Source organism: Dermacentor variabilis, unplaced genomic scaffold, assembly GCF_050947875.1.
Source record: "Dermacentor variabilis isolate Ectoservices unplaced genomic scaffold, ASM5094787v1 scaffold_13, whole genome shotgun sequence".
Taxonomy (NCBI): Eukaryota; Metazoa; Arthropoda; class Arachnida; order Ixodida; family Ixodidae; genus Dermacentor; species Dermacentor variabilis.
The window spans coordinates 41106477-41132516 of NW_027460291.1; the positions used below are offsets into that span (position 1 = coordinate 41106477).

At 42.2% G+C, this 26040-nt stretch overlaps 3 non-coding genes across 3 annotated transcripts; all 3 read right to left on the reverse strand.

Annotated features, from left to right (window-relative positions):
- Positions 1–4118: 4118 nt before the first annotated feature.
- TRNAR-UCU (transfer RNA arginine (anticodon UCU)) lies at positions 4119–4193 on the reverse strand. Its single transcript has one exon. It is a non-coding gene; the product is annotated as a tRNA-Arg (tRNA).
- Positions 4194–14459: 10266 nt separating this feature from the next.
- On the reverse strand, positions 14460–14534 carry TRNAR-UCU (transfer RNA arginine (anticodon UCU)). Its single transcript has one exon. It is a non-coding gene; the product is annotated as a tRNA-Arg (tRNA).
- Positions 14535–25067: 10533 nt separating this feature from the next.
- On the reverse strand, positions 25068–25142 carry TRNAR-UCU (transfer RNA arginine (anticodon UCU)). The gene has a single exon. It is a non-coding gene; the product is annotated as a tRNA-Arg (tRNA).
- Positions 25143–26040: the final 898 nt, after the last annotated feature.

Sequence of the window (26040 nt, forward strand, 5' to 3'; positions counted from 1 at the left end):
AACGTTCATAAGCTTTCCATTTCTGTCTACTCCCATTCTAAAGCCAGCCTAGCGAAAAAATTGTTGTCATCCTTTTTCCTTTTGTATGCCTCCGCCCCACTGATTACCTGAAGAAAAAATTCGATGCAGTTTCGGTTTTTCCTTATTGTTTCTTAGTCTATAGAGTGTCTATGGACAAGAGTCGATAAGGTGTATATTTTTTGTCCATCCCGAGTCTATACCTTGTTCGCGTGCACACACACACACGCACACAGACATATATATATATATATATATATATATATATATATATATATATATATATATATATATATATATATATATCAATATAGCACAGAGAAATGAACTCGACGTACGTGAAAACACGGTACATCAGCCGAGCAGTTTGACACTAAGAAAGAACATGTTTTCACTTAGGTGCTGTTTATTCTCTTGTGCTGCACCAACGCAGCCAACGTGCTTTGTTCGCCGCCGCCGCCACACACCACATACATGGTGTGTCAGCGAAGACTTTCGAATATGTTTAAAAGCTGCCTGTTGCAGATATCACAATCCTAGTTCATGAGCTGGTCTACTCGAAGCGGCGGACAATACTTGCGCAAAAAATTGAGATTCAAGATCGACTAACGAATAAGAAATTACGTATTAAGTTTTTATGTATTTACATTATGGCACATATTGCAATTTGCAAATTCCAGCCGTGGAGCTCCTAAGGCTAGGCTAAATATCTGATTGCCCATATTGCAATTTACAAATGCAAACAGTAGATTTCGCAAGGCGGAACAACTTGGAACGAATTTTCAAGCTGACACAAGTTTCGATATATAAACTCCCGCACTTTACGTAGGACTACCATTTAATTGTTAACAAAACGTCATTACATGCACTCAAGCACAGGGGTAACTGGAACGCCAATGCATTTTTTCGCAAAGTTCGGGAATTTACATTTCGAAACTGGTGTCATCCTGAGAATGCGTTCCAAGTGGATCCGCCTTGCGAAATCCACTGCTTGAATTTGTAAATTGCAATATGGGCCATAAGATAGTTAGCTAAAAAGTTTAGTACCGGATTCTTGTTAATTAGTCGATTTTGTGTTTCAGATTTTAGTGCAAGTGGTATCCGCCCCTGCGAGTAGACCAGCTCGTCAACAAGAACAGACCTTTACAAAATAAAAAGAATTTCAAAGTATTCCATGAAACACACTGCATGTATATATATTGCCACGGGACTGCCGCTCGAGCACGTACATTGCGCCTATTCGCGAGCTTGTTTTACGCCCAGAAAAACACTTTTATGTAGCACATTTTGAGCCACAAAGAGCGGGAGTCTCTCGCATTGCTCTATAATTTTCTCCTTGTGACTTTTCAATTAAGACAAATGACCTAATTAGGGGAAAGCAAGAAATAAACTGAGTGCTTGAAACCGACGGCAAACATTACCTTTGTTCTCTCCAGCTACGTAGCGTCTGTATATTTTAATGTTCGGCTCAATTTAGGTGAAGCACCCTGCATACTGCTTTGCAATTCGAATTATTCTCCACGGTTTCCTATATCACCACCGATGAAGGCCATAGAGCGGCACGTCACCAAAGGTTTTACTCAACATGAGCGAACATCCCATATACCAACGGTGGTAAGGCGTGAGACGAACAAGAAGATAGCCGATAGTGTAAAAGTCCTATTGCTTTAGGTTTACATGCCGTCTATAGATTCACTACAGACAAAAGTCGTTCATCGGCGGCACAACCCGTGTACGCTGTAGACAAGCGCACATACCGGTGGATAATACGGAGATACGGTAGATATTAGCCACTGGAGTTGTATACTGGTGAGATTGCTTTTGAGCCTATGCGTAGATTTTAGCATACACATTGTGCATATCTCCGCATTTATTGATCATATGACATGAGCCACGTAGTCGCTCTCGGCAATCCCAAGACAGTCTTCACTGTTGTCAAAGCATGACCTTTGCGGCAGTAGAATAAAGAAAACAAAACGCCGATCCAATCCTTCTAACGCATGTTATGAACACCAATTGTAGCTACAAGCGAATTGGAAACAGGCATCAAGCTAACAGCACAGAGACTCGTAATGTTTGTAGCTGACAACACAGACTTTGTGAGTGTGCGATGAACCGATGTCGCACATGTCCTGTGCGCCTTGTGTGTCTTCCGATACTCAGATACTTTTCACGTTGCCCTCATATCTCTGCTGCGTCAGCAATATCGGGTGGTTTTTCGTAGACTGATATCCGGCTAAATAATGTCATCAGTTTCTCACTCATTTAATTAAGTGCCAAATCATCTGAACCCACCCAGTGCTTCGCAGGAGGTATTCCTGTGGGCCGAGCATAAGCGTACGCAATTACTGTATAGGTTTATTTGAGCTATGATTGGAACAGAAAACTTGCACCAACATGTGTGCAGGTATCCCACTTGGCAGTACGCTGGAAGATATGCCAGAAATGCATTGTATTACTCATCGTCGTTGGCAATGACGCAAGCCACTGACGGGCCTTGTAACGGCTTTGGGAAACACTGAACTCATCAAAGTGTGCGTTTCATTTCCATACGATAGCCCACAGCGTTTGTAATACAACGCAGCAATGCCTTTCCTTTATCCATGAAAAATAAACAGAAAAAATGGAAAAGAAAAGCAACCCATTTCGCGCTCATGGCGCGCAGAAAGAGAGAGAGAGCCCCTGTAATGAAAAGGAAAATGGCACTCGCACCCTCGTCACCCTGGGTGGCAGCTTGCGAGATTTTAGTGCCACGCAACGGCGGCGCGCCATGTTTCCACGTCATTTTCAATTCTCAACGGCAGCGCCAGGCACGTAACGCTTGTTTCTGCGGTGTGCGGTGTCTCCCCCTACCTTGGTGTCTGTCACACATCAACTACACGACAACTACACTGAACGTTAAGTTTTAGCAAGGATGTTTTCCGTCAATAGCTCATGATTAGGTGAGCGCGTTTCGTAGAGCGAACCGGCTGCATGTAGTGTAGGCGACTCGGGCATAGTCTAGATTTGTCGTTTACATGATTTGATAACGCGCTCTCTTTATCGCTTCCACTATAGGGAATGTTTTACGGGAAGCGATCAATCAGGACTGTTGATTTTAGCGTCATAGTTGATGTAGGTAACAATGAAAATGCACCATGATTTACGTTGATACTGAGCAGCCATAAAGAGGACTATTGGTGTTGAGCAGCCAGTGTGGGTAATCACCGTCTAGTATTGCAACTAGTCCACCGCCGGTGAATATTTTGTTTGAAGAGTTGCTTAAACACGCCAAAATGCCGGGGAAAAAAATGTCACAAAACTACAAAAGGCTAACAAAAAAGCATTTACGAACAGCGCATTCGTCTGCAGCCTAATTATATAGTGAGGTGAATTTCAGGGCTTTTTCTTTGCAAATAACTTCCACAGCGCATTTCCGACAGGCCTCATCTCGTTTCTTTTCGGGGTGCACATCGAACATGTATTCAGAAAAAAATGAGAATGAAAAAAAGCTATGCCTGCGCTGTGTTTCGCAACTCTCTTTTCGCTTTCAGAGAAATGTTTCAGAAAAGTAGCGATGTTCAAATTATTATTTCCCTAGTTTTTATACACCCAAATTAAACACGCAATTCATCGCCAATCTTCAGCTTTGGATATGGGCTACAAAAACTCAGGTCTACGACGACGACAACAAGAATCGGCGAACAAGATGAGTGGTTCTGAGATTGCAAGAAGCGGGAATCGTCATGTACGTTTGAGGTGAACAAAGCTAGCTCCCCGAAGGCGAACTACATAGAAGTTTCTTTACGAGACAGTTCAATCATTGACTCTGTTGTCTCATAAAAATGCGAATGCTGCTTACTTTATCCCTCTCAACAATATGCATGGCGACGCAGATGACAAAAATTCAGTACAAAAATAAGCTTTAAAATGTGAGACTTCCAGTACAAAGGACACATAAGAACCGAAGGAGCCATGTAGAAGGCTTCATCAACATTTCGGCTGTAGCAAAAGTAAGAGACGGCATCTGCTCTTATTTGTGCTTTGCTTCACTAAAAATCTTAAGTGGCGCAGATGACGATTAAAGATGAAAAAAACGAGATGCCCGAACGCAAAATAAGTGCAACGCCGGCGGGACTCGAACCCGCAATCCTCGGTTTAGAATACCGATGCCTTGTCCATTGGGCTACGGCGGCTCTCACGCTGAGCCTGCAGCACTTAGTTGGCCAATCCTGGCCAGAGCGTCGCCGCCCCTCGGCGCAACCGCGTGAACGTGCTCGTGCCACTGCTGCCTCCTTCGTCGTCTTCTTCCGCAGCTGATTCCGATGCGGCTCGTCATGGCACCGTTCCCATACTGCCCCTCCCTCTGCGAAGGCGCTGACGGCGCTGGCCCACTGTCACTTGGTGAGGTGATTTCGGTCTCAAGTTCTTTGTCTCAGCATATCGCGAATCGAAAACTCGTATACTGCTGAGCTCAAATTTCGCATTAGAGAATATCGTAATCGTCGTACATAATTACAGCGAATCTGGTAAACTCTAATTCGTCTGCATTTTCTGTGTCCGCATCCGGCAGCAAAAATGCTGGCCGATCGCGGCGGCGGTGTAGGGCCGGGAGCAATGCTTCGTGCCCCCTTAAGGCAGAATCTTTAATTAGTCAGCTAAGTAAAACGAACCGTACATGCATAATTTGAAATCAAGCACACAACAAATCAAACAGCGAACGTTTCAATAAAGAACAAGTATACAAACATCATCCGAACCACTTAATTGAGTATAAGGCACTCCTGACAACAATACCAAGCACGTAGAGCCCCCCGCATACGTTTCCCGGTAAAGATTACTGTTTCGCAAGCTACCACGCAGACGGCAGCTTTCGACGTGTGGAGGGACGTCCCCAGCCTTTCGCATAAAAGAAGCAGCCTATCAACTGATTTCAATGTTGTTGCAGCACTATAGAAGGGGCCGGCGTGCCGTAAAAAAATCCTTACTCCCGTTACTACCATCCCTTAAAAAAAAGAGTTCTCTCTATAGAAATCAACACACTCATTATAGACGACTCTGCCTTTCTATAGATTTGTTCTTCTATTAACACAAAGTCTAGAGTCTCTCTATAGACGACTCTGCCTTTCTATAGATTTGTTCTTCTGTTGATACATAGTCTAGAGTCTGTCTATAGACGCGAGTCGATAGGTTTCTATTTCTTTTTGCCTCCTCCCATCTTATTTATTTCTTCAGACAATTTATTCACAGATACTGGGATCTTTTACAAGATCTTAGCAGGGTGGGAAAATGCAAGTACATTCATACAAACATACTATTCAAGCAATGATGCCGATGCTTCAATTCAACATGCAAAAAGGACAGATTGCATGAAAAAAGGAACAAAGAAAAGATGTGCGATTGAGCCAAGAATGTTTGTGCGCCTGAAAACTGGATAAAGAATTTAGCGTAATGACTTCATCAGGACGTTTATTTCAATCAACTATTGTTCTTGTAAGATAAGAACATTTGAAGCAATTGCTATGCAGTGTTAATGGGTTTCCTGTTCGAGACTGTTTATGACGAGTAGCTTAACCAGTTAAGGGTGTTAAGATGTGCGAGGTATCAGTATAATAGTGGCCACTCATTAGCTGAAGAAAGAATTTTAATCGGGAAGCACGATTCGTTCTCTAATCGAAGAGAAGGCACAACGTTTAAGGAGAACTGTTATACAAATTGGACCATAAGAATTGTAGATAAATCGGAAAGCTTTCATTTGAATTCTTTCTAATTTTTCTATATTTATTTTTGTGTAGGGGTCCCGAATGATCATTGCATATTTTAAAGTAGGACGAACTATTGTATGATATGCTTTCAGCAGGGGAGATTGTGAGATATGTGTATGGCCGAGATATGTATAGTGAGATACCTCAGAAATATAAGTGTTCCGGGGAAAATAGTAAAAGAGAAGGGGCTTTTCCGTTCGTGTTATTATCACACAGACGGTCTTTTCATAGTTAACAGACATTTACCATTGATGGCATCTTCGAATTATTTTGCCAAAGTCGCTATTTAGCATGACTTGATCTTCCGGTAAGGCAATTTCATCGTATAGTGTGCAGTCACCCATGTAAACTTTAATTTTGCCAGATACATTACTGCCAATATCATTTATATAAAGCAAGAATAACAGAGGACCCAGCACGGATCCCTGGGGAACGCCACAAGCGACAGGTAATAAGTTGGAGGAAGTGTCGTTTATCCTAACTTATGGGGAGCTGTTGGTTGGGCATGCTTGTACTCATTTTAGTAGCTTATTTTTGTGAGTAAAAAACTTAATTTGTAAGGTAATTAGCAGTGGGTTACATTGTCGAATGCTTTACTTAAATCCATGAACATAGCGTCGCTTTCTTTTGTACTATTTATTGTTTTGCAAAATCTTGAATATATTCTAGTAATTGAGTGTCTGTGGTAAAGCCCTGCAGAAATTCATGTTGAGCGTTCGTCAAGACGCAATGCTCATCAAAAAAAAAAAACGATTACATGCTTATAGATTAGGTGTTCGAAAATATTGTATGTTGTCCAAGTCAGAGAAATTGGTCGATATTTTTTATGCAATTCTTGTTTCCTTATTTATGTAAGAGTTTTATTAGTGCTGTTTTCGAGTCATCCGGAAGCGTGCCATCCTGAAGCGATTTACTAAACAATATTTTCAAGGATATCGCTTGGCCAAGCGTTTTAAGAAGGCATTTGGCATACCACCTGAACAGGGGTTTTCTTTTTGGCAATTTTTAACAGCAAGTGACATATACCATGCTCAGAAATAACAATCAGGAATTGAAGGCCCATCCATGTAAAAACAAGGCAGACAACCTTCATCCTTTGTGAATAGAAAACTAAAATGATTGTTAAATGCAGCACATACAACCTGCTCATCGTGGACCTTATTACCGCCTATTATGGACATATCGGAAAGGGAAGAAGAATGAGTCATCGTCCTCCAGAAACTCCATGGAGACGTTTTCATAAAACTAGGAAGATGTCCATTAAAGCAATTCCGTTTGTCATTTATTATCACTTCTTTTAAATTATTTGACGCTTCCTCAATGAGCCTTTCATTATTTGTTCAAGTTTTCAGGTTTGCGCAAGTTTGAATCCGCTTAAGCTTGGGTTGCTTGAGCAAGGCCTCGCGAGAGTTCCAGGGATTCCGACCTGCCACAATCTTCACAACCTTTAGAACAAACTGTGGCAGACAGTTGAATATAATGCCTTTAAATAAAAGCAACACATCGTACATGCTGGCAGTGTTTTATTTAATGTTATCCAGATGAAATGCTCGCGTATCAATTACAGACGCGTCATCTGCAGGCGAAAAATTCGGGTAACACTGAATCTTATCATTTTTACTGCGAGGGGAACATTCCAACGACAATACTACTGCTTGTTGAACTTAAATGCCGTCTGTGACCATACATGAGACGTCATCTTGTATATTTGCACCTACAATAAATGGACAGATAACTGCATAGGAATCTTTGTCGCTTCTAGTGAAATGCTTACCTACCTGTAATCCACCAAAAACTATAGCAATATCAATGATTTCACGACGAATATTTGTGGTGGAGCGTTACAGGAATGTGCTCCAGTCGACATTCGGCAGGTTACTATCACGGGTTAACATTGCTTTATCCATCTGCTTTTTTTAGCTAGGGTACATGTACCTAACCGACGAGTTAGGGGCCTGTATACGGCACCAAGAATGTATTTGACATTGTTAATACAAAAGTTGCAGAAAAAGCGTTTTACTCCCGAAGTGTCGGGCATTCTTAACATTTGAAGGGCATGTTTAAAAAGAATGGCTACGCCTCCTCCTTTGCGCAATATTTAGTCTTTGCCCAATATTCTGTAGTTTATCGGGACAAATTGGCTATCATACATATCATAATATAACCAGGTTTCAGTCAACACTGAAATATCGGGGTCCAGCGAGCGAAGGATAACTTCAAGCTGTTCGACTTTGTTGACAACGCTGCAGCAGTTAAGGATTAAGATGGTGAATGGCGATTGGCAACGGTTATCACATTCTTTGCTCCATCGTTTCAGCTTACAGCATTTGCGTTTTCCAGATAACACTGACAAACATTTCACCATCTATGCTGCATTTATAGAAAACTATTTTAACTTTGGAGCCTTCATCACATCCTTCTTGTGAGCATTGCCATAATTTTTTTCTTATCTCACGAACTTTGAAAGAAATGTCCTCTGTTATGTAAAGTGTTCTCCCAGCTTTCTTGTGCTCTTTCAGCATTGAACTTTTGTCGCGATAGTCCGAGAACCTTAAGAGCACGGGGCGTGCTTTTATTTTTCTTTCCTAGCCGTTGACATCTTTCCATATTATTGATAGTAAGTCCATGTGTTTCCTTGAAAACACCTTTTCTTGATCACATTCAAGAGACTGTCGTTTATTCCCCCGCCTTCTCAATTTGGGCCGTACACGATCTCATCGTTTCTTCTACCTCTGTTTACTATTTCATCTGCCTTACATACCAAAACGGAGACGTATATTCCAAATCGGTTGCTGCTTTCTTGAGATTAGTTACATCACTTTGCAATAACATTAAAGTACTCGGTTGAGTTTCGAAGATGAGCATGCGCTCTTTTAAATAAGCGATATCTGTTTCAAATGTACTCCGTTTAGACAGTACATAATTGATACAGGCACTTATGTTACTTTGGACAGATAAAAGCTGCGACAACCCCTACTCAATAACGGCACATGCCAGAAGATTCGTTTTGAAAGGTTACAAAGCCGTCACACCACTACTTACAGTCTATAGTCTACTACGCAAATAACTCTCTTGGCAACAAAGCATCAGCAGGAATCGATTATCGGATCGGATACAGAACTAGTCGTTCACGTAATGTACCTGTGCAAGCAAGAAGAAGCGTTCGAGCAACATGCTGAAGCTGCTGCTGCTGCATTGCCCCCTCCACTGTAGAGGGTCTGTAGAAACAGTCGCTTAGGGGTTTGTTTCTTTTTGTCTACTTCGGCTCTATAGATATCCCATGGACGAATGTCGATACAGTCTATATTTTTGGCAATTCTGTGTTCGTAGACTGTAGGCTTAAGTCGATAAGCTTTCTTTTTCTTTTTACCTACTCCCGCTTTATGGATCGCATATAGCCAAAGTTCATAAGCAGTTTGTTCTATTTGTCCGCTTCTGCTCTATAGACTACTTATTGCAGTTTACAATAGGTAGTCAGGCACAGGAAGTGGTAAGGGAATACATCTACGTAGGACAGGTAGTGACTGCGGATCCGGATCATGAGACTGAAATAATCAGAAGAATAAGAATGGGCTGGGGTGCGTTTGGCAGGCATTCTCAGATCTTGAACACCAGGTTGAAATTATCCCTCAAGAGAAAAGTTTATAAGAGCTGTGTCTTACCAGTACTCACGTACGGGGCAGCAACCTGGATGCTTACGAAAAGGGTTCTACTTAAATTGAGGGCGACGCAACGAGCTATGGAAAGAAGAATGATAGGTTTAACGTTAAGGGATAAGAAAAGAGCAGATAGGGTGAGGGAACAAACGCGAGTTAATGATATCTTAGTTGAAATCAAGAAAAAGAAATGGGGGCATGGGCAGGACACGTAATGAGGAGGGAAGATAACCGATGGTCATGAAGAGTTACGTAATGGATCCCAAGGGAAGGGAATCGTAGCAGAGAGGGGCAGAAAGTTAGGTGGGCGGATAAAATGAAGTTTGCAGGGACAACATGGCCACAATTAGTACATGACCGGGGTAGTTGGAGAAGTATGGGAGAGGCCTTTGCCCTGCAGTGGGCATAACTAGGATGATGATGATGATGATGATGATTCTCTATAGACTCCCTTAGGGCAAATGTTGAAGCAGTATTTAGTTATTGTTTCCAATGTTTCTATGTAGACTGTCTCGAATATTTTTCACTCCTCCAAGCTTATAAATTGTCTATAGACGAACGTTGATAAGCTGTTTGTTCTATTTGTCCGGTACTGCTCTATAGACTCCCTATGTACAAATGTTGACACCGTCTTTATTGTTTCCATTATTTGTCTACAGACTGTCTGGAATATTTTTCACTTCACCAAGCTTATAAATTGTCTATAGACGAACGTTGATAAGCTGTTTGTTCTATTTGTCCGGTACTGCTCTATAGACTCCCTATGTACAAATGTTGACACCGTCTTTATTGTTTCCATTATTTGTCTACAGACTGTCTGGAATATTTTTCACTTCTCCAAGCTTATAAATTGTCTATAGACGAACGTTCATAAGCTTTCCATTTCTGTTTACTCCCATTCTAAAGCCAGCCTAGCGAAAAAATTGTTGTCATCCTTTTTCCTTTTGTATGCCTCCGCCCCACTGATTACCTGAAGAAAAAATTCGATGCAGTTTCGGTTTTTCCTTATTGTTTCTTAGTCTATAGAGTGTCTATGGACAAGAGTCGATAAGGTGTATATTTTTTGTCCATCCCGAGCCTATACCTTGTTCGCGTGCACACACACACACGCACACAGACATATATATATATATATATATATATATATATATATATATATATATATATATATATATATATATATATATATATATATATATATATATATATATATATATATATATCAATATAGCACTGAGAAATGAACTCGACGTACGTGAAAACACGGTACATCAGCCGAGCAGTTTGACACTAAGAAAGAACATGTTTTCACTTAGGTGCTGTTTATTCTCTTGTGCTGCACCAACGCAGCCAACGTGCTTTGTTCGCCGCCGCCGCCACACACCACATACATGGTGTGTCAGCGAAGACTTTCGAATATGTTTAAAAGCTGCCTGTTGCAGATATCACAATCCTAGTTCATGAGCTGGTCTACTCGAAGCGGCGGACAATACTTGCGCAAAAAATTGAGATTCAAGATCGACTAACGAATAAGAAATTACGTATTAAGTTTTTATGTATTTACATTATGGCACATATTGCAATTTGCAAATTCCAGCCGTGGAGCTCCTAAGGCTAGGCTAAATATCTGATTGCCCATATTGCAATTTACAAATGCAAACAGTAGATTTCGCAAGGCGGAACCACTTGGAACGAATTTTCAAGCTGACACAAGTTTCGATATATAAACTCCCGCACTTTACGTAGGACTACCATTTAATTGTTAACAAAACGTCATTACATGCACTCAAGCACAGGGGTAACTGGAACGCCAATGCATTTTTTCGCAAAGTTCGGGAATTTACATTTCGAAACTGGTGTCATCCTGAGAATGCGTTCCAAGTGGATCCGCCTTGCGAAATCCACTGCTTGAATTTGTAAATTGCAATATGGGCCATAAGATAGTTAGCTAAAAAGTTTAGTACCGGATTCTTGTTAATTAGTCGATTTTGTGTTTCAGATTTTAGTGCAAGTGGTATCCGCCCCTGCGAGTAGACCAGCTCGTCAACAAGAACAGACCTTTACAAAATAAAAAGAATTTCAAAGTATTCCATGAAACACACTGCATGTATATATATTGCCACGGGACTGCCGCTCGAGCACGTACATTGCGCCTATTCGCGAGCTTGTTTTACGCCCAGAAAAACACTTTTATGCAGCACATTTTGAGCCACAAAGAGCGGGAGTCTCTCGCATTGCTCTATAATTTTCTCCTTGTGACTTTTCAATTAAGACAAATGACCTAATTAGGGGAAAGCAAGAAATAAACTGAGTGCTTGAAACCGACGGCAAACATTACCTTTGTTCTCTCCAGCTACGTAGCGTCTGTATATTTTAATGTTCGGCTCAATTTAGGTGAAGCACCCTGCATACTGCTTTGCAATTCGAATTATTCTCCACGGTTTCCTATATCACCACCGATGAAGGCCATAGAGCGGCACGTCACCAAAGGTTTTACTCAACATGAGCGAACATCCCATATACCAACGATGGTAAGGCGTGAGATGAACAAGAAGATAGCCGATAGTGTAAAAGTCCTATTGCTTTAGGTTTACATGCCGTCTATAGATTCACTACAGACAAAAGTCGTTCATCGGAGCCACAACCCGTGTACGCTGTAGACAAGCGCACATACCGGTGGATAATACGGAGATACGGTAGATATTAGCCACTGGAGTTGTATACTGGTGAGATTGCTTTAGAGCCTATGCGTAGATTTTAGCATACACATTGTGCATATCTCCGCATTTATTGATCATATGACATGAGCCACGTAGTCGCTCTCGGCAATCCCAAGACAGTCTTCACAGTTGTCAAAGCATGACCTTTGCGGCAGTAGAATAAAGAAAACAAAACGCCGATCCAATCCTTCTAACGCATGTTATGAACACCAATTGTAGCTACAAGCGAATTGGAAACAGGCATCAAGCTAACAGCACAGAGACTCGTAATGTTTGTAGCTGACAACACAGACTTTGTGAGTGTGCGATGAACCGATGTCGCACATGTCCTGTGCGCCTTGTGTGTCTTCCGATACTCAGATACTTTTCACGTTGCCCTCATATCTCTGCTGCGTCAGCAATATCGGGTGGTTTTTCGTAGACTGATATCCGGCTAAATAATGTCATCAGTTTCTCACTCATTTAATTAAGTGCCAAATCATCTGAACCCACCCAGTGCTTCGCAGGAGGTATTCCTGTGGGCCGAGCATAAGCGTACGCAATTACTGTATAGGTTTATTGGAGCTATGATTGGAACAGAAAACTTGCACCAACATGTGTGTAGGTATCCCACTTGGCAGTACGCTGGAAGATATGCCAGAAATGCATTGTATTACTCATCGTCGTTGGCAATGACGCAAGCCACTGACGGGCCTTGTAACGGCTTTGGGAAACACTGAACTCATCAAAGTGTGCGTTTCATTTCCATACGATAGCCCACAGCGTTTGTAATACAACGCAGCAATGCCTTTCCTTTATCCATGAAAAATAAACAGAAAAAATGGAAAAGAAAAGCAACCCATTTCGCGCTCATGGCGCGCAGAAAGAGAGAGAGAGCCCCTGTAATGAAAAGGAAAAGGGCACTCGGACTTTTCGGAAAATGGCACTCGCACCCTCGTCACCATGGGTGGCAGCTTGCGAGATTTTAGTGCCACGCAACGGCGGCGCGCCATGTTTCCACGTCATTTTCAATTCTCAACGGCAGCGCCAGGCACGTAACGCTTGTTTCTGCGGTGTGCGGTGTCTCCCCCTACCTTGGTGTCTGTCACACGTCAACTACACGACAACTACACTGAACGTTAAGTTTTAGCAAGGATGTTTTCCGTCAATAGCTCATGATTAATTGAGCGCGTTTCGTAGAGCGAACCGGCTGCATGTAGTGTAGGCGACTCGGGCATAGTCTAGATTTGTCGTTTACATGATTTGATAACGCGCTCTCTTTATCGCTTCCACTATAGGGAATGTTTTACGGGAAGCGATCAATCAGGACTGTTGATTTTAGCGTCATAGTTGATGTAGGTAACAATGAAAATGCACCATGATTTACGTTGATACTGAGCAGCCATAAAGAGGACTATTGGTGTTGAGCAGCCAGTGTGGGTAATCACCGTCTAGTATTGCAACTAGTCCACCGCCGGTGAATATTTTGTTTGAAGAGTTGCTTAAACACGCCAAAATGCCGGGGAAAAAAATGTCACAAAACTACAAAAGGCTAACAAAAAAGCATTTACGAACAGCGCATTCGTCTGCAGCCTAATTATATAGTGAGGTGAATTTCAGGGCTTTTTCTTTGCAAATAACTTCCACAGCGCATTTCCGACAGGCCTCATCTCGTTTCTTTTCGGGGTGCACATCGAACATGTATTCAGAAAAAAATGAGAATGAAAAAAAGCTATGCCTGCGCTGTGTTTCGCAACTCTCTTTTCGCTTTCAGAGAAATGTTTCAGAAAAGTAGCGATGTTCAAATTATTATTTCCCTAGTTTTTATACACCCAAATTAAACACGCAATTCATCGCCAATCTTCAGCTTTGGATATGGGCTACAAAAACTCAGGTCTACGACGACGACAACAAGAATCGGCGAACAAGATGAGTGGTTCTGAGATTGCAAGAAGCGGGAATCGTCATGTATGTTTGAGGTGAACAAAGCTAGCTCCCCGAAGGCGAACTACATAGAAGTTTCTTTACGAGACAGTTCAATCATTGACTCTGTTGTCTCATAAAAATGCGAATGCTGCTTACTTTATCCCTCTCAACAATATGCATGGCGACGCAGATGACAAAAATTCAGTACAAAAATAAGCTTTAAAATGTGAGACTTCCAGTACAAAGGACACATAAGAACCGAAGGAGCCATGTAGAAGGCTTCATCAACATTTCGGCTGTAGCAAAAGTAAGAGACGGCATCTGCTCTTATTTGTGCTTTGCTTCACTAAAAATTTTAAGTGGCGCAGATGACGATTAAAGATGAAAAAAAACGAGAAGCCCGAACGCAAAATAAGTGCAACGCCGGCGGGACTCGAACCCGCAATCCTCGGTTTAGAATACCGATGCCTTGTCCATTGGGCTACGGCGGCTCTCACGCTGAGCCTGCAGCACTTAGTTGGCCAATCCTGGCCAGAGCGTCGCCGCCCCTCGGCGCAACCGCGTGAACGTGCTCGTGCCACTGCTGCCTCCTTCGTCGTCTTCTTCCGCAGCTGATTCCGATGCGGCTCGTCATGGCACCGTTCCCATACTGCCCCTCCCTCTGCGAAGGCGCTGACGGCGCTGGCCCACTGTCACTTGGTGAGGTGATTTCGGTCTCAAGTTCTTTGTCTCAGCATATCGCGAATCGAAAACTCGTATACTGCTGAGCTCAAATTTCGCATTAGAGAATATCGTAATCGTCGTACATAATTACAGCGAATCTGGTAAACTCTAATTCGTCTGCATTTTCTGTGTCCGCATCCGGCAGCAAAAATGTTGGCCGATCGCGGCGGCGGTGTAGGGCCGGGAGCAATGCTTCGTGCCCCCTTAAGGCAGAATCTTTAATTAGTCAGCTAAGTAAAACGAACCGTACATGCATAATTTGAAATCAAGCACACAACAAATCAAACAGCGAACGTTTCAATAAAGAACAAGTATACAAACATCATCCGAACCACTTAATTGAGTATAAGGCACTCCTGACAACAATACCAAGCACGTAGAGCCCCCCGCATACGTTTCCCGGTAAAGATTACTGTTTCGCAAGCTACCACGCAGACGGCAGTTTTCGACGTGTGGAGGGACGTCCCCAGCCTTTCGCATAAAAGAAGCAGCCTATCAACTGATTTCAATGTTGTTGCAGCACTATAGAAGGGGCCGGCGTGCCGTAAAAAAATCCTTACTCCCGTTACTACCATCCCTTAAAAAAAAGAGTTCTCTCTATAGAAATCAACACACTTCTTATAGACGACTCTGCCTTTCTATAGATTTGTTCTTCTATTAACACAAAGTCTAGAGTCTCTCTATAGACGACTCTGCCTTTCTATAGATTTGTTCTTCTGTTGATACATAGTCTAGAGTCTGTCTATAGACGCGAGTCGATAGGTTTCTATTTCTTTTTGCCTCCTCCCATCTTATTTATTTCTTCAGACAATTTATTCACAGATACTGGGATCTTTTACAAGATCTTAGCAGGGTGGGAAAATGCAAGTACATTCATACAAACATACTATTCAAGCAATGATGCCGATGCTTCAATTCAACATGCAAAAAGGACAGATTGCATGAAAAAAGGAACAAAGAAAAGATGTGCGATTGAGCCAAGAATGTTTGTGCGCCTGAAAACTGGATAAAGAATTTAGTGTAATGACTTCATCAGGACGTTTATTTCAATCAACTATTGTTCTTGTAAGATAAGAACATTTGAAGCAATTGCTATGCAGTGTTAATGGGTTTCCTGTTCGAGACTGTTTATGACGAGTAGCTTAACCAGTTAAGGGTGTTAAGATGTGCGAGGTATCAGTATAATAGTGGCCACTCATTAGCTGAAGAAAGAATTTTAATCGGGAAGCACGATTCGTTCTCTAATCGAAGAGAAGGCACAACGTTTAAGGAGAACTGTTATACAAATTGGACCATAAGAATTGTAGATAAATCGGAAAGCTTTCATTTGAATTCTTTCTAATTTTTCTATATTTATTTTTGTGTAGGGGTCCCGAATGATCATTGCATATTTTAAAGTAGGACGAACTATTGTATGATATGCTTTCAGCAGGGGAGATTGTGAGATATGTGTATGGCCGAGATATGTATAGTGAGATACCTCAGAAATATAAGTGTTCCGGGGAAAATAGTAAAAGAGAAGGGGCTTTTCCGTTCGTGTTATTATCACACAGACGGTCTTTTCATAGTTAACAGACATTTACCATTGATGGCATCTTCGAATTATTTTGCCAAAGTCGCTATTTAGCATGACTTGATCTTCCGGTAAGGCAATTTCATCGTATAGTGTGCAGTCACCCATGTAAACTTTAATTTTGCCAGATACATTACTGCCAATATCATTTATATAAAGCAAGAATAACAGAGGACCCAGCACGGATCCCTGGGGAACGCCAGAAGCGACAGGTAATAAGTTGGAGGAAGTGTCGTTTATCCTAACTTATGGGGAGCTGTTGGTTGGGCATGCTTGTATTCATTTTAGTAGCTTATTTTTGTGAGTAAAAAACTTAATTTGTAAGGTAATTAGCAGTGGGTTACATTGTCGAATGCTTTACTTAAATCCATGAACATAGTGTCGCTTTCTTTTGTACTATTTATTGTTTTGCAAAATCTTGAATATATTCTAGTAATTGAGTGTCTGTGGTAAAGCCCTGCAGAAATTCATGTTGAGCGTTCGTCAAGACGCAATGCTCATCAAAAAAAAACGATTACATGCTTATAGATTAGGTGTTCGAAAATATTGTATGTTGTCCAAGTCAGAGAAATTGGTAGATATTTTTTATGCAATTCTTGTTTCCTTATTTATGTAAGAGTTTTATTAGTGCTGTTTTCGAGTCATCCGGAAGCGTGCCATCCTGAAGCGATTTACTAAACAATATTTTCAGGGATATCGCTTGGCCAAGCGTTTTAAGAAGGCATTTGGCATACCACCTGAACAGGGGTTTTCTTTTTGGCAATTTTTAACAGCAAGTGACATATACCATGCTCAGAAATAACAATCAGGAATTGAAGGCCCATCCATGTAAAAACAAGGCAGACAACCTTCATCCTTTGTGAATAGAAAACTAAAATGATTGTTAAATGCAGCACATACAACCTGCTCATCGTGGACCTTATTACCGCCTATTATGGACATATCGGAAAGGGAAGAAGAATGAGTCATCGTCCTCCAGAAACTCCATGGAGACGTTTTCATAAAACTAGGAAGATGTCCATTAAAGCAATTCCGTTTGTCATTTATTATCACTTCTTTTAAATTATTTTACGCTTCCTCAATGACCCTTTCATTATTTGTTCAAGTTTTCAGGTTTGCGCAAGTTTGAATCCGCTTAAGCTTGGGTTGCTTGAGCAAGGCCTCGCGAGAGTTCCAGGGATTCCGACCTGCCACAATCTTCACAACCTTTAGAACAAACTGTGGCAGACAGTTGAATATAATGCCTTTAAATAAAAGCAACACATCGTACATGCTGGCAGTGTTTTATTTAATGTTATCCAGATGAAATGCTCGCGTATCAATTACAGACGCGTCATCTGCAGGCGAAAAATTCGGGTAACACTGAATCTTATCATTTTTACTGCGAGGGGAACATTCCAACGACAATACTACTGCTTGTTGAACTTAAATGCCGTCTGTGACCATACATGAGACGTCATCTTGTATATTTGCACCTACAATAAATGGACAGATAACTGCATAGGAATCTTTGTCGCTTCTACTGAAATGCTTACCTACCTGTAATCCACCAAAAACTATAGCAATATCAATGATTTCACGACGAATATTTGTGGTGGAGCGTTACAGGAATGTGCTCCAGTCGGCATTCGGCAGGTTACTATCACGGGTTAACATTGCTTTATCCATCTGCTTTTTTTAGTGAGGGTACATGTACCTAACCGACGAGTTAGGGGCCTGTATACGGCACCAAGAATGTATTTGACATTGTTAATACAAAAGTTGCAGAAAAAGCGTTTTACTTCCGAAGTGTCGGGCATTCTTAACATTTGAAGGGCATGTTTAAAAAGAATGGCTACGCCTCCTCCTTTGCGCAATATTTAGTCTTTGCCCAATATTCTGTAGTTTATCGGGACAAATTGGCTATCATACATATCATAATATAACCAGGTTTCAGTCAACACTGAAATATCGGGGTCCAGCGAGCGAAGGATAACTTCAAGCTGTTCGACTTTGTTGACAACGCTGCAGCAGTTAAGGATTAAGATGGTGAATGGCGATTGGCAACGGTTATCACATTCTTTGCTCCATCGTTTCAGCTTACAGCATTTGCGTTTTCCAGATAACACTGACAAACATTTCACCATCTATGCTGCATTTATAGAAAACTATTTTAACTTTGGAGCCTTCATCACATCCTTCTTGTGAGCATTGCCATAATTTTTTTCTTATCTCACGAACTTTGAAAGAAATGTCCTCTGTTATGTAAAGTGTTCTCCCAGCTTTCTTGTGCTCTTTCAGCATTGAACTTTTGTCGCGATAGTCCGAGAACCTTAAGAGCACGGGGCGTGCTTTTATTTTTCTTTCCTAGCCGTTGACATCTTTCCATATTATTGATAGTAAGTCCATGTGTTTCCTTGAAAACACCTTTTCTTGATCACATTCAAGAGACTGTCGTTTATTCCCCCGCCTTCTCAATTTGGGCCGTACACGATCTCATCGTTTCTTCTACCTCTGTTTACTATTTCATCTGCCTTACATACCAAAACGGAGACGTATATTCCAAATCGGTTGCTGCTTTCTTGAGATTAGTTACATCACTTTTCAATAACATTAAAGTACTCGGTTGAGTTTCGAAGATGAGCATGCGCTCTTTTAAATAAGCGATATCTGTTTCAAATGTACTCCGTTTAGACAGTACATAATTGATACAGGCACTTATGTTACTTTGGACAGATAAAAGCTGCGACAACCCCTACTCAATAACGGCACATGCCAGAAGATTCGTTTTGAAAGGTTACAAAGCCGTCACACCACTGCTTACAGTCTATAGTCTACTACGCAAATAACTCTCTTGGCAACAAAGCATCAGCAGGAATCGATTATCGGATCCGATACAGAACTAGTCGTTCACGTAATGTACCTGTGCAAGCAAGAAGAAGCGTTCGAGCAACATGCTGAAGCTGCTGCTGCTGCTGCATTGCCCACTGCCGCGGCGCTGGAACGACGGAGCTTTAATACTGTTGCCGCGCTAGGAGTTGCTTTAATAGTTGCCGGGCTAGGAGCATCCACGGGAGTGCGCAGAATCATCAGAGAAGGAAGAACGTGCGCAGGAAATTCACGCCCACCACACGCCTGGACCATAGGGCTGAACCATGAAGAATTGACGGTAATCACCACATGTTCGAGCGGTGCAGGGCACGCCATGCGCCTGTGACGAACGGCATGGCCAGCCGAGAAATCCAGAAGCTGTGCAAACAAGAAGAAGCGTTTAGGTAATATGTTCAAGCTGCTGCTGCTGCATTGCCCCCTCCACTGTAGAGGGTCTGTAGAAACAGTCGCTTAGGGGTTTGTTTCTTTTTGTCTACTTCGGCTCTATAGATATCCCATGGACGAATGTCGATACAGTCTATATTTTTGGCAATTCTGTGTTCGTAGACTGTAGGCTTAAGTCGATAAGCTTTCTTTTTCTTTTTACCTACTCCCGCTTTATGGATCGCATATAGCCAAAGTTCATAAGCAGTTTGTTCTATTTGTCCGCTTCTGCTCTATAGACTACTTATTGCAGTTTACAATAGGTAGTCAGGCACAGGAAGTGGTAAGGGAATACATCTACGTAGGACAGGTAGTGACTGCGGATCCGGATCATGAGACTGAAATAATCAGAAGAATAAGAATGGGCTGGGGTGCGTTTGGCAGGCATTCTCAGATCTTGAACACCAGGTTGAAATTATCCCTCAAGAGAAAAGTTTATAAGAGCTGTGTCTTACCAGTACTCACGTACGGGGCAGCAACCTGGATGCTTACGAAAAGGGTTCTACTTAAATTGAGGGCGACGCAACGAGCTATGGAAAGAAGAATGATAGGTTTAACGTTAAGGGATAAGAAAAGAGCAGATAGGGTGAGGGAACAAACGCGAGTTAATGATATCTTAGTTGAAATCAAGAAAAAGAAATGGGGGCATGGGCAGGACACGTAATGAGGAGGGAAGATAACCGATGGTCATGAAGAGTTACGTAATGGATCCCAAGGGAAGGGAATCGTAGCAGAGAGGGGCAGAAAGTTAGGTGGGCGGATAAAATGAAGTTTGCAGGGACAACATGGCCACAATTAGTACATGACCGGGGTAGTTGGAGAAGTATGGGAGAGGCCTTTGCCCTGCAGTGGGCATAACTAGGATGATGATGATGATGATGATGATTCTCTATAGACTCCCTTAGGGCAAATGTTGAAGCAGTATTTAGTTATTGTTTCCAATGTTTCTATGTAGACTGTCTCGAATATTTTTCACTCCTCCAAGCTTATAAATTGTCTATAGACGAACGTTGATAAGCTGTTTGTTCTATTTGTCCGGTACTGCTCTATAGACTCCCTATGTACAAATGTTGACACCGTCTTTATTGTTTCCATTATTTGTCTACAGACTGTCTGGAATATTTTTCACTTCACCAAGCTTATAAATTGTCTATAGACGAACGTTGATAAGCTGTTTGTTCTATTTGTCCGGTACTGCTCTATAGACTCCCTATGTACAAATGTTGACACCGTCTTTATTGTTTCCATTATTTGTCTACAGACTGTCTGGAATATTTTTCACTTCTCCAAGCTTATAAATTGTCTATAGACGAACGTTCATAAGCTTTCCATTTCTGTTTACTCCCATTCTAAAGCCAGCCTAGCGAAAAAATTGTTGTCATCCTTTTTCCTTTTGTATGCCTCCGCCCCACTGATTACCTGAAGAAAAAATTCGATGCAGTTTCGGTTTTTCCTTATTGTTTCTTAGTCTATAGAGTGTCTATGGACAAGAGTCGATAAGGTGTATATTTTTTGTCCATCCCGAGTCTATACCTTGTTCGCGTGCACACACACACACGCACACAGACATATATATATATATATATATATATATATATATATATATATATATATATATCAATATAGCACAGAGAAATGAACTCGACGTACGTGAAAACACGGTACATCAGCCGAGCAGTTTGACACTAAGAAAGAACATGTTTTCACTTAGGTGCTGTTTATTCTCTTGTGCTGCACCAACGCAGCCAACGTGCTTTGTTCGCCGCCGCCGCCACACACCACATACATGGTGTGTCAGCGAAGACTTTCGAATATGTTTAAAAGCTGCCTGTTGCAGATATCACAATCCTAGTTCATGAGCTGGTCTACTCGAAGCGGCGGACAATACTTGCGCAAAAAATTGAGATTCAAGATCGACTAACGAATAAGAAATTACGTATTAAGTTTTTATGTATTTACATTATGGCACATATTGCAATTTGCAAATTCCAGCCGTGGAGCTCCTAAGGCTAGGCTAAATATCTGATTGCCCATATTGCAATTTACAAATGCAAACAGTAGATTTCGCAAGGCGGAACCACTTGGAACGAATTTTCAAGCTGACACACGTTTCGATATATAAACTCCCGCACTTTACGTAGGACTACCATTTAATTGTTAACAAAACGTCATTACATGCACTCAAGCACAGGGGTAACTGGAACGCCAATGCATTTTTTCGCAAAGTTCGGGAATTTACATTTCGAAACTGGTGTCATCCTGAGAATGCGTTCCAAGTGGATCCGCCTTGCGATATCCACTGCTTGAATTTGTAAATTGCAATATGGGCCATAAGATAGTTAGCTAAAAAGTTTAGTACCGGATTCTTGTTAATTAGTCGATTTTGTGTTTCAGATTTTAGTGCAAGTGGTATCCGCCCCTGCGAGTAGACCAGCTCGTCAACAAGAACAGACCTTTACAAAATAAAAAGAATTTCAAAGTATTCCATGAAACACACTGCATGTATATATATTGCCACGGGACTGCCGCTCGAGCACGTACATTGCGCCTATTCGCGAGCTTGTTTTACGCCCAGAAAAACACTTTTATGTAGCACATTTTGAGCCACAAAGAGCGGGAGTCTCTCGCATTGCTCTATAATTTTCTCCTTGTGACTTTTCAATTAAGACAAATGACCTAATTAGGGGAAAGCAAGAAATAAACTGAGTGCTTGAAACCGACGGCAAACATTACCTTTGTTCTCTCCAGCTACGTAGCGTCTGTATATTTTAATGTTCGGCTCAATTTAGGTGAAGCACCCTGCATACTGCTTTGCAATTCGAATTATTCTCCACGGTTTCCTATATCACCACCGATGAAGGCCATAGAGCGGCACGTCACCAAAGGTTTTACTCAACATGAGCGAACATCCCATATACCAACGGTGGTAAGGCGTGAGATGAACAAGAAGATAGCCGATAGTGTAAAAGTCCTATTGCTTTAGGTTTACATGCCGTCTATAGATTCACTACAGACAAAAGTCGTTCATCGGCGGCACAACCCGTGTACGCTGTAGACAAGCGCACATACCGGTGGATAATACGGAGATACGGTAGATATTAGCCACTGGAGTTGTATACTGGTGAGATTGCTTTTGAGCCTATGCGTAGATTTTAGCATACACATTGTGCATATCTCCGCATTTATTGATCATATGACATGAGCCACGTAGTCGCTCTCGGCAATCCCAAGACAGTCTTCACTGTTGTCAAAGCATGACCTTTGCGGCAATAGAATAAAGAAAACAAAACGCCGATCCAATCCTTCTAACGCATGTTATGAACACCAATTGTAGCTACAAGCGAATTGGAAACAGGCATCAAGCTAACAGCACAGAGACTCGTAATGTTTGTAGCTGACAACACAGACTTTGTGAGTGTGCGATGAACCGATGTCGCACATGTCCTGTGCGCCTTGTGTGTCTTCCGATACTCAGATACTTTTCACGTTGCCCTCATATCTCTGCTGCGTCAGCAATATCGGGTGGTTTTTCGTAGACTGATATCCGGCTAAATAATGTCATCAGTTTCTCACTCATTTAATTAAGTGCCAAATCATCTGAACCCACCCAGTGCTTCGCAGGAGGTATTCCTGTGGGCCGAGCATAAGCGTACGCAATTACTGTATAGGTTTATTTGAGCTATGATTGGAACAGAAAACTTGCACCAACATGTGTGCAGGTATCCCACTTGGCAGTACGCTGGAAGATATGCCAGAAATGCATTGTATTACTCATCGTCGTTGGCAATGACGCAAGCCACTGACGGGCCTTGTAACGGCTTTGGGAAACACTGAACTCATCAAAGTATGCGTTTCATTTCCATACGATAGCCCACAGCGTTTGTAATACAACGCAGCAATGCCTTTCCTTTATCCATGAAAAATAAACAGAAAAAATGGAAAAGAAAAGCAACCCATTTCGCGCTCATGGCGCGCAGAGAGAGAGAGAGCCCCTGTAATGAAAAGGAAAAGGGCACTCGGACTTTTCGGAAAATGGCACTCGCACCCTCGTCGCCCTGGGTGGCAGCTTGCGGGATTTTAGTGGCAAGCAACGGCGGCGCGCCATGTTTCCACGTCATTTTCAATTCTCAACGGCAGCGCCAGGTGCGTAACGCTTGTTTCTGCGGTGTGCGGTGTCTCCCCCTACCTTGGTGTCTGTCACACGTCAACTACACGACAACTACACTGAACGTTAAGTTTTAGCAAGGATGTTTTCCGTCAATAGCTCATGATTAGGTGAGCGCGTTTCGTAGAGCGAACCGGCTGCATGTAGTGTAGGCGACTCGGGCATAGTCTAGGTTTGTCGTTTACATGATTTGATAACGCGCTCCCTTTATCGCTTCCACTATAGGGAATGTTTTACGGGAAGCGATCAATCAGGACTGTTGATTTTAGCGTCATAGTTGATGTAGGTAACAATGAAAATGCACCATGATTTACGTTGATACTGAGCAGCCATAAAGAGGACTATTGGTGTTGAGCAGCCAGTGTGGGTAATCACCGTCTAGTATTGCGACTAGTCCACCGCCGGTGAATATTTTGTTTGAAGAGTTGCTTAAACACGCCAAAATGCCGGGGAAAAAAATGTCACAAAACTACAAAAGGCTAACAAAAAAGCATTTACGAACAGCGCATTCGTCTGCAGCCTAATTATATAGTGAGGTGAATTTCAGGGCTTTTTCTTTGCAAATAACTTCCACAGCGCATTTCCGACAGGCCTCATCTCGTTTCTTTTCGGGGTGCACATCGAACATGTATTCAGAAAAAAATGAGAATGAAAAAAAGCTATGCCTGCGCTGTGTTTCGCAACTCTCTTTTCGCTTTCAGAGGAATGTTTCAGAAAAGTAGCGATGTTCAAATTATTATTTCCCTAGTTTTTATACACCCAAATTAAACACGCAATTCATCGCCAATCTTCAGCTTTGGATATGGGCTACAAAAACGCAGGTCTACGACGACGACAACAAGAATCGGCGAACAAGATGAGTGGTTCTGAGATTGCAAGAAGCGGGAATCGTCATGTATGTTTGAGGTGAACAAAGCTAGCTCCCCGAAGGCGAACTACATAGAAGTTTCTTTACGAGACAGTTCAATCATTGACACTGTTGTCTCATAAAAATGCGAATGCTGCTTACTTTATCCCTCTCAACAATATGCATGGCGACGCAGATGACAAAAATTCAGTACAAAAATAAGCTTTAATATGTGAGACTTCCAGTACAAAGGACACATAAGAACCGAAGGAGCCATGTAGAAGGCTTCATCAACATTTCGGCTGTAGCAAAAGTGAGAGACGGCATCTGCTCTTATTTGTGCTTTGCTTCACTAAAAATTTTAAGTGGCGCAGATGACGATTAAAGATGAAAAAAAACGAGAAGCCCGAACGCAAAATAAGTGCAACGCCGGCGGGACTCGAACCCGCAATCCTCGGTTTAGAATACCGATGCCTTGTCCATTGGGCTACGGCGGCTCTCACGATGAGCCTGCAGCACTTAGTTGGCCAATCCTGGCCAGAGCGTCGCCGCCCCTCGGCGCAACCGCGTGAACGTGCTCGTGCCACTGCTGCCTCCTTCGTCGTCTTCTTCCGCAGCTGATTCCGATGCGGCTCGTCATGGCACCGTTCCCATACTGCCCCTCCCTCTGCGAAGGCGCTGACGGCGCTGGCCCACTGTCACTTGGTGAGGTGATTTCGGTCTCAAGTTCTTTGTCTCAGCATATCGCGAATCGAAAACTCGTATACTGCTGAGCTCAAATTTCGCATTAGAGAATATCGTAATCGTCGTACATAATTACAGCGAATCTGGTAAACTCTAATTCGTCTGCATTTTCTGTGTCCGCATCCGGCAGCAAAAATGTTGGCCGATCGCGGCGGCGGTGTAGGGCCGGGAGCAATGCTTCGTGCCCCCTTAAGGCAGAATCTTTAATTAGTCAGCTAAGTAAAACGAACCGTACATGCATAATTTGAAATCAAGCACACAACAAATCAAACAGCGAACGTTTCAATAAAGAACAAGTATACAAACATCATCCGAACCACTTAATTGAGTATAAGGCACTCCTGACAACAATACCAAGCACGTAGAGCCCCCCGCATACGTTTCCCGGTAAAGATTACTGTTTCGCAAGCTGCCACGCAGACGGCAGCTTTCGACGTGTGGAGGGACGTCCCCAGCCTTTCGCATAAAAGAAGCAGCCTATCAACTGATTTCAATGTTGTTGCAGCACTATAGAAGGGGCCGGCGTGCCGTAAAAAAATCCTTACTCCCGTTACTACCATCCCTTAAAAAAAAGAGTTCTCTCTATAGAAATCAACACACTTCTTATAGACGACTCTGCCTTTCTATAGATTTGTACTTCTATTAACACAA